This window comes from Elephantulus edwardii, unplaced genomic scaffold (assembly GCF_000299155.1).
Source record: "Elephantulus edwardii isolate Elephantulus edwardi_28Jun2011 unplaced genomic scaffold, EleEdw1.0 scaffold00126, whole genome shotgun sequence".
Lineage (NCBI taxonomy): Eukaryota > Metazoa > Chordata > Mammalia > Macroscelidea > Macroscelididae > Elephantulus > Elephantulus edwardii.
Genome location: NW_006399876.1, coordinates 6073550 through 6083276, shown reverse-complemented (window position 1 = coordinate 6083276; position 9727 = coordinate 6073550). Strand labels below are relative to the sequence as shown.

Sequence of the window (9727 nt, the reverse complement as noted above, 5' to 3'; positions counted from 1 at the left end):
AATCCCACAAGGATAAATATTGTAGAAAACCGTTATTGTAGAATGAGTATAAAGATCCAGTATGCGTGGAAGAGGCTGGAAGCAGGGGGATGTGGATGTGCAGGGGGAAGAGGGGAATAAACATTGGGTTGTACTATTTGATGGGTGAGGAGTGAGGGAAATGGAAAGAATTTGTTCAAATTTGTAGTTGAATTTTGTAAATAAACTAGTAGAAAAAAAATACAAAGGCATTGTCAATGAGAAAAAAAAAGTTAGTAAAGAAGCCCAGGGCAGCCTTGCCCACAGAGATACACAGACTGAACTAGGCTGAGTCAGATGCTGGAGCTAGAGTCTCTGTCAGCAACTGAATCAGGGGCATCTTCCCAAGGAGACAGTGACTGCGACTAGGCAAGCTCCTTGCTGAGAACGAGGCCGCGCGGAGAAGGTGAGCTCTCGCTGCCTCCCTCAAGGAGGGCAGGATACCATGTGGTGCAGGATGATGTTTGCAAGTTGACACTCCTGAGCCTCCAGGTGCAACCTGGGACTGAAGTGTCTTAACCTCCTTGAACCCTTATCTCTAAATTACACATGGGGGCAAAACCTACTTCCTAATATTGTTGTTATATGCTGTCGAGTGTCTTGCAACTCATGGCAACCCTGTGTACAACAGCCCTGAAACTTGCTCTATCCTGTGCTAGCTTTATTGTCTCCGACACATCTAACCTCATTACCCCGTCACTGTATCTATGCATCTCATCGAGGGTCTCCCTCTCCTGCGTTGTCCCTCTACCCTCCCAAGCATGACGTCCGTCTCCAAGGACCAGTCCCTCCTTGCAACATGCCCAAAGTATGCCAGACAAAGCCTCAGAATCCTTGCATCCAAAGAGCAGCTTGGTTTTACCCTCTCTAGGATGAACTTATTTGTTCTCCTATCAGTCCATGGTATATTCAATACTCTTCTCCAGCACCACAGCCCAAAGGCATCAATTCTACTATGATCCCTAATCATTGTCCAGCTCTCTGATGCAAAGCAAGACAGTAAGTGTGTGTCCTCTAGCCCAGGAGCCGGCACACAGAGAGCCTTGGCCGGCTGTGGCAGCAGAACTAGCACACAATGAGGTCAGCATTTTCCCTGGAGCAGAATGTACAGAGATCTCACCTTAAGGGAAGGTGCCTACTCTCACCTAGTCTTGTCCCTAGTTAAGGACATTAATGTTCCCTTCTGTGGTATCCCTTCCCTGTGATGCCCTAGGAACATCAACGAGGTGTGGGGCTAAAACGGTTCTACATCTCTCTCAAAGCAGACATCAAGGTGAGATAAATAACACTAGCTGGCCAGTTCCAACATGAACAATGGCCATATCCCTTCCTGTCCCACCACCACCATGATCTTCATCACTGATTACTTACAAGGTGGTGTGAGCAAGAGTCAGGACTTTTCCCCAAGGCAGGCAGGGCTTGTTGTTGTTATTACGTGCCACTGAGTCAACTGTGACTCATAACAACTCTAAGAACAATGGATCTGAACTTTGTTGTTACTGAGCCAAGCTTATTGTTTCTGACACACCTGACTGACCCCATTGTCACAGCCCTATGAGGGTAGGATGAGGTTAGGGGAGGAGAGCTCAGTACAGAGGAGGGAGATAAGGGCAGGGATCTGAGAACATGAGTGGTGTTTGTAGTCAAGCATCACATCTAGTGGGTCACACAGCATTCACTGAGTGCCAGGTTTGGGTCATACTCTGACTCAGGAGGGAGGCACGAAGACACATACCCCAACTACACCTCCACAGTTTCTGAGACACTAGATGAAATAATACTATTTTTAAAGTTTCTAAGATTGATTTAGCACTTATTCACACATGATCTGCTGTGTAGGTCCAAGTTTGGGTCACTGTGCGGGTCTAAGTTTCCATCTAGAGAACATTTCTGTTAAGTCTAAATAACAACTTAAACACATGAAACATTTCTTCAAACAAAAACCTCTCAAGTTTGTTTACTATTTCTTTCCTTTAGGCTTCATTTCTGAAGAATTTTAAGGTATCAATTATTTCAGCTCTTTAATGATGCAAATCCATCATCTTTTCATTTGCATAGGTTTAGTCAAGAAATCTGTAATAATTCTTAAATTCCTCATTTTTTTTTCCTCTGACACTGTCTATGGTTTGGTCTTTGTCACTGGATTAAGTATTATGATTAAGGTATGACTTTTTGCTTGTGTTAGTTGAACATTTTGGATTTGTTGATGTTATAGGTATAAAATTGTCATGTTGCTGTTAGGTGCGCTCGAGTTGAGCATGACTCATAGCGACCCTATGAACAAAAGATCTGAACACTTCTATCCTGCGCCATCCTCACACTTCCTGACACCCAAGAGCCCATTGCAGCAGTCACCAGGTCAATCCACCGGGTTCAGGGTCTTCCTCACCTTTGCTGATCCTCCACCCTTCCTAGCATCATGTCCTCCAAGGAATAGCACCTCCTAGCAGTGTGTCCAAAGTATGTGAGGTAAAGCCTCATCCTTCTCCCCTACAAAGAGCACTCCTGTTGCACCAGGTCCAAGACACGTCTGGTTATTCTTTTGGCCATTCATGTGATGTTCAGTGCTCTTCTCCAACACCACAGCTCAAAGACATCAATTCCTTTTTTGTCATCCTTATTCATTGTCCACGAATAGCTAGTAATCAGAAAGACTATGGCCTAAATCAGATGCACCTTAGTCTTCAAACTGACATCACTACTCCTTAATAATTTGGAAAAGCTCCTAACTAATGATTTCCCCAGTGCAATGCATCTTCTTAATTCCTGACTGCTGATACCAATAGTGTTAATTATGGATCCAAGTAAGGTGAAGCTGTTGACAGTTTCAATCTCCTTTCCATCCGTTAGGATATAGCCTATCAGTATAGTGATAAGAACTTTTGTTTTCCTGGTATTGAGATGCAATCTATGCTAAAGGCTGCGTTCCTTGATCTTCTGCAAGAAGTGCCTCAAGTCCTCCTCACTTTCAGCAAGCAAGGTTGTGTCATCTGCATAACACGGGTTGTTGATGAGTCTCCCTCCAATCCTGATGTCACACTTCTCCTCATAAAGTCCAGCTTCTCACATAATTTGCTCAGCATATAGATTGAACAGGCATGGAGACAGAACACATCCTTGACTCACTCCCTTCCCAATTCCAAACAACGCAGTGCTCCCCCTTCCTGTTTGCACAACAGCCTCTGGTCCAGGTGTAGGTTCTGCATGAGCTTAATCAAGTGCTCTGGGATTCCCATTCTTCCCAATGTCAGCCACAACGTGTCCTGATCCACACAGCCAAATGCCTTTTCATAGTCAATAAAGCACAGACAGACATTCTTCTGATATTCCTCACTTTCAGCCAGGATCATCCATCTGGCTTCAGCAATGATGTCTCTGGTGCCACAGCCTCTTCTAAATCCTGCTTGAACTTCTGGAAGTTCCTTATCTATGTACCTGTTCCAACTGTTTTTTAATGAAATGAATGAAAATTGTCATATAGCCTGGAAAAATTTGATCCTTTTTCTTGAAATATATTTTTCTGTACTTCAATTCATCCCCCCACCCCTTTCTGGGACCTGATTACACAGTGTGTGTATTGCCTAGTCGTCAAGTTCACTAGTCTTTCTTTCTGCAGCTTCTAATTGGACAGAGGGCCAGCTATGCGTTGGCTCCAATTTGAGGGAAATGGTGAGGAGAGGCAGTGTGGATTTTACTCCGAGCTATGGAGTTGGCACTGATTAGACATTACAGGGCGGTTGGAAGAGCAGTAAAATGAGTCCAGTCAGCAAATAATCTATTCTCTTCTCTTCCAAAGGGTTCATAGGCTTTGGAAATACATCACGAGTTCTTTTTTGCTGGTCTTACTTAGTCTGGAATTCTTCTAGGTGGTGTAGCACTCGTCTGTGCATTGTCGTACTGAGGTAACTCGTGGCTGCTGTGATATTGAACTCTGTGACACTGATGTGCCAAATGTGGTAATGGGTACCCATGGTGGACAGTGTTTGCTGGAGCTTCCCGACTAAAACAAGCTAGGAAGTAGGAGCGGCATCCACTTCCGAAATGGCTTGCCTCTGGAAACTCTATATATGAACAGTGCTTGGGCCTTTCATTCATTGGGTCACTATGAGTCGTCTACGACTCAACGGCACCTAACAACAACAAAAACAACAACAACAACAACAACAAAAACAACAACAAAAACAACAACTTATTCTGAAAGCTCCATCAAAACCTGTCCGTCATGGTGACCTTATTCCTCTTTGACATATCAGTTATACAACATTCAGGATCATAGGAATACTGAAGCCACCACAGGGTAACAGATGGGCTGAGGGGTGGTGGAGAAAAGCAAGTAGCAACCAGTAAAATTTTTCACACGAAGATTTTTTTAGTAAGCCAGTGGACAACATAAAACTGAATTATAAAGACAATCTGGCATGGAAGCCTTCTAACAATTACTCAAGTCTGAAGTGGACACGAGTGAAGACACAAACCATCCCCCAAAGCTTCATTTCTGTCAAAACGTCAGGAAGATAAATGGAATTCAGACTCCTAAAACATGACTCCGGACACTTGGAGCCCCACTCTGATCACAGTAAAGAGAAAGAGAAAAAAGGCACCAATTCTCTTACCTCCAGGTGGTCTAAATGGAGATCAGGTGTCTCAAGTACGGGGTGGTGGTGGTGGTGGTGGTTGTTGTTATATACTGTTGAGTTGGAACCTCATCATAGATGACTTCAGAGGCTGTGAACTGCATAGAGGAAGATTGTCTATCTTTCTCCAAGAGAGCGGCTAGTGGATACAAACTGCCTGTATTTGGAATAGTAGCACAACAGGAGCTTTGTGACACCATGTCTGGCAGAGGTTATTGTAGAGGTCATCACAGCTATAATGCCGTTGTGAAAAGTTGGGGCTAGGACAGCCCAAGAGGCCCCTGAAAATAACAGAAGAACAAAGAGGCGCTGCTGGTGAGCATTGCTAAGACTCCATCCTGATACAAGGACTGAATGTCCCTGAGCCTAAAGTTTAACCTCTTACTTAATAAACTCCATGACTATGTGTGAGGTCTGTGTGGACATTGCAATAAATTATTGGACCTAGTAGAGAAGTAGACAGCTAGTACCAGGATTGATAAAAGGTTTGGTAAAAGGAGGTATAGCTGATCTTCCCTCATACCTATCTGCCTTGGGTGGCTGGTGATTGTGATTCTCCTCATTCTTTGTGATGTTTACCAGAAACAATCTCATTCATCAGGCAATAATGAATTAGAGCTGAATTAACAACAGCTACCAACAATAGAAAGGCACTCTAGTGGCCAATTGGTAAGGAATTGCATTGCCAACACAAAGGTACCTTGTTCTAAGCCAGCATCTGCTCTATAGGAAAAAGATGGTGTAAAAGGAGTAAATGCAATGTGAGGATGGCCAAGTCCACTATCTCCACAAAGGAGAACTGTCCCCATCAATAACATTCAGTATATAAAATCAATCCCATGGCAAGACATAGTCCCCCACACTGCTGCATTTAATTCTACTAATCACAAGGTCATTGCAAAAGTTGTGGGGTTTATTAAAATGATAGGGGGGAGCAGATATATGCACACCCATGTTTATTGCAGCTTTGTTTACAATAGCAAAGGGTTGGAAGCAGCCTAAGGGCCCATCAACAAACGAATGGATAGAGAAGCTGTGGTATATCCACACAATGGAATACTATGCAGCATTGAAAAACAAGGAACTCATGCAATATTATTCAAAGTGGGTGACCCTGGAGGACATTATGCTGAGCAAAATATCTCAGTCACAAAGGGACAAATACTGCATGGTGCCACTGTTGTAGAATGGGTCTGACATCAGGGTGGGGGTATGACAGAAAAAACTGGATAAATTATGTATATTGTATTGAAACAGATGAGGGAGAGAACAGATTAGAAGTGATATATGATTGAGTATTATGGTTAGCACGGGAATCCAGAATTAAGGTTGCATAGAGAAGTGTACTTGGGGTGGGGGGTGGGGGGAAGGGACGTGGGAATTGTATACTAATGAAGGCATTTTTTTCCTTTTTTTTTCTTCTCTCTTCGGAGGGGGAAGCGAGCTGGTGGGGAGGAGTGGGCAGGGAGAAAATTGCGGCAATGAATGAATGGAAATTCAAAACCTCTGTAATAAACAAACAAACAAACAAACAAATAAATAAAAAATAGGGGGGAAGTAGGGGAAAACAAAAGGTCACACAGTGACTATCTAGGTCCAGTCCAATAACACAAACCTCTGGTTTCCTCAAACATCCGGCAAGCCTCGTCTCCCAGCAGTCCCAAGTCAGCTCTGTGAGGCTGTGCCTCACGCCTCACCGTACTCTCTCCAGAATCTGGCCAGCACACTCTCTCTCTTTCTCTCACCCCCTCCCTCCTGTTCACCCTACAGCTGTTGCTGATCCAACCGTGAACCATGTGTCCTGAGTTGAGGCAACCAGAGGCCACACCCCCAGAAGGGGCTACAGCAATTACTAGGAAACACTTTTAAAAATCCTACCACCATAGACGAGCCATCTCCTTCTGTGTGACTTACTGCCTCTGAAAACCCATTGGAGGGTCAGCTATGCAATGGTTCCGACTGGATGCTACACAACACACAACAATACCAACAGTAGATGCTTACGGTCAGGCTAGAACAGATGTTACTCAGAAGAGAGAAAAGAAAGTTGGGATTGAGGTGAAGGTTATAGGTTTAATGAAAGTTATCTAGAGGACTGTGTTTTAAGTTGAGTGACATTATTAATTTTACTCAATTTAAGAAAAATCACTGAATGATAATATTTGAGAATTATGGAGAAAATATAACATCAACCAACATTAAAAAATTGCATTACATGAAATTCAGTAATTCTTCATAATTTGAGAAATTAGTAAAAACTAGGAATAGTATTTTCAACTTGACAGAGGATCTCTACAGCAATCTCAGTCCATCTCGGTAAGTCTGGTGGCAGAGGGAGGTTGGGGCCAGCAAGGGTGTGGAGACAGTGTGTGGTCTGCTGGTCTATTGCTGAAAACCCTGGGTTAGCAGCCACCAAGGAGATAATCTGGGGCGGGATTGGGGGGGAGGATGCAGAAACAGCCTGGTCCACGCAACACAGGCATTCGCTTTGGTCCGCTCTCCTTCCACAGGGGTGAGTCAGACTCGACATCAGCAAGAGCCCAGAACGGATTCTAGTCAGCACCAGGGTGGATGTATGACACACAGCCCTCCGTGGTGCTCAGCGCGCTGGCCCTGCTCACCTGTGTGTGGAGGACGATGGGCTCAGGTGAGGCTGCCTGGCTCCTGGGCTTCCAGGTGCAGAGGAAATCCTTCTCTGTCTACAGCTTCAACCTGGCAGTGACTAACTTGCGGAGTCGGTAGGTAAAGAGTTGCACTGCCGACTCCAATCCACCAGCTGCTTTGTGGGAGAAAGAGGAGCAATCTCCCCTCATGCAGTTCACAGCCTCTGAAAACTCACCGGAAAGTCAGCTATGTGTCAGTTTGGAGTTGAGAGCAGTGAATTGAGTTTGTTGTTGTCCTCAAAAACCCCTATAATCCCAAATATGATCTGTGAGGCTGATGTAACCTTTGCCACACGTTCTTGAACTCAGCAGAGAAATAGTGCTGTGGGAGGAATGGTTCTTGTTCCAAAAGGTGAAAATGTTGGAAGGTTTAGACATGTCTGACTTGTGTCTGCTAGGAACGAGAATTAGGCTGTTGCTCTTAGTCCTCCTTCCCCGTTGTGAGGTTAGGGGGCGCAGAAGATACTCCCCTCTGTTAGGATCAGAATCAGGTGAGGCAAAACTGGGTGCAGAGCATGTTAGGGTAGATATCAATGAGATAAGGGAATTAGAAACACGCGATTAGTGAGTTAGATGCAGGAGAGATAAGAACAATGGGCTGGAATAAGAAGCACCCAAGAGACTTTGAACTTCATGACATCATTCATCTCTTTGACACAAACTCCAGCCCTACAGCACACCCAGACAAGGAAGCCCTGTATGTGACCCCACCTCAGAGGCACAGTCCTCTCCACTATTTCCTTCCTGTGGAGGACAGTTCATTCCTTTGGGACATATCTTTACTAATAAATATGTCCTTTTACCTTCACCCCTGTCTCTCTGCCTTTTCTCTTGACCTCATGATTGAACAAGGCCTTGCCTACACTGGGACTATTCTGACCAAGTTCAAAATCAGTGTGCACTATAGCCAGCTCTCCCAAGGGTCACTGAAATTACTGCACCCTGCACTACTTCAGAGGCTTGGGAAGCGCCCTCTCCAATGGCTTAATTATTTAGCCAGGTGAAGGGAGCAAAGCCTTGACCTCATGGTCAGACCTCCATTCTTTTTTTTTTTTTTTTTTCTTTTCAACCAACAGATAGTCAATTTAATAAAATAGTTGATTTAGGCATTTGCAATGGTGACTTCAACCTCCACCCCAGGCTCAGTGCTGATGGAGGTGATCTGCTCGACAATCTCAGACGGGCTGTGCAAGTCAATGAGTCGCTTGTGGAGCCTCATCTGGAAATGATCCCAGGTCTTGGAACCTTTCCCACAAAGAGTCTTCCTTGTAGTGATTCTCAGAGTCTTGGGAGGCATCCTAACCGGTCCCTTCACCTTCAGGTTCTTCTCTGCGCCTCTGATCAAGTCCGCACACACCTTCTCCAGGGATTTTACGTTGCCGCTGGTTAGGGTAATCCTAATCCGGTGGAACCTCTGGCTCCACAGGCGTCTTTCCGGTGTCCTTAAAAGCTATGGCTGATACAGCTTTAAGACCAGTTACTCAGAATAGATTTGCAAATTGCTTGTAACACCTAGTGTTACTTCTATTAATTGGAGTGTGAGTCTTTTGAAAGGTAGAAGGAAGGCTTCTACCCTGCAAACCACTAAGTCCAAAAGTTGGGGTGGGGGGAGCAAAACTGAAGTCACAGGATACCTGAAGAAGATCTCATCTTTGATGTCAGCTTCAGTTCTTTTTCCCAGAAGGCGTAAGCAGTGACTCCATATGGACGGCTTCTCGCTTCCAGCCCTTGAATGTGAAGTGTCATTGGCATGTCTGGCACTAGTCTCTCATTCACTCCTCAATAAACAGCATTGAAATACAAAAAAAAAAAAGCGATGGCTGAGGCGCGGCTTCCTGACCGACTCGTTCCCGGGAGAACTAACGGTGAGTCAGGAGCAGGAGCGGGCGAACAACCGCACGCCTGCAAGAACAACCGCGTCTTCCTCAGAGAGCAGACCTCCATTCTTACAGTCTCTCAGGGATGGGGGTAGACCTGCCTTTGAAAGTCAGGACACCAAGGCCCCACTCTGCTTCCTGAGTGCCCTAGGTACAGTGTCCCGTCTCAGCTTCCTCTCACTCAGCTGTGGATTGAGGACCAGCAACCTCACCTAGCCCTCCTCCTGAGGCCACTGGGGACTGCTCTATAAAGACATCACAGTCACATGTCCGCAACACCAAGTGGCTCCAGAGAAGAAGTCTTGAGAAAAACAGCTTTTGAATGTGGAAAACAAGGCTAGGCTTGGTTTGGCATCAGAGAACTTGCAGATTACTGAGGAGTGCCGTAGGTGACTTCTGCAGAGCACAAGCCCACGAGACAATCACCTCAAATGATGCCATTTTCCCATCATTGAAAGTTTCCCCCTCATTATTATGGGGTTTATACTGGTTCCAACCTGAACTGTATCCTATTAACTTTGCTAATACACACACA

The 9727-nt window shown here is 45.0% G+C and overlaps 1 pseudogene; it reads right to left on the bottom strand.

The window, feature by feature from the left end:
• Nucleotides 1-8417: 8417 nt before the first annotated feature.
• The window catches only part of LOC102875826, a 20164-nt pseudogene continuing 18854 nt past the window's right edge, over nt 8418-9727 (bottom strand).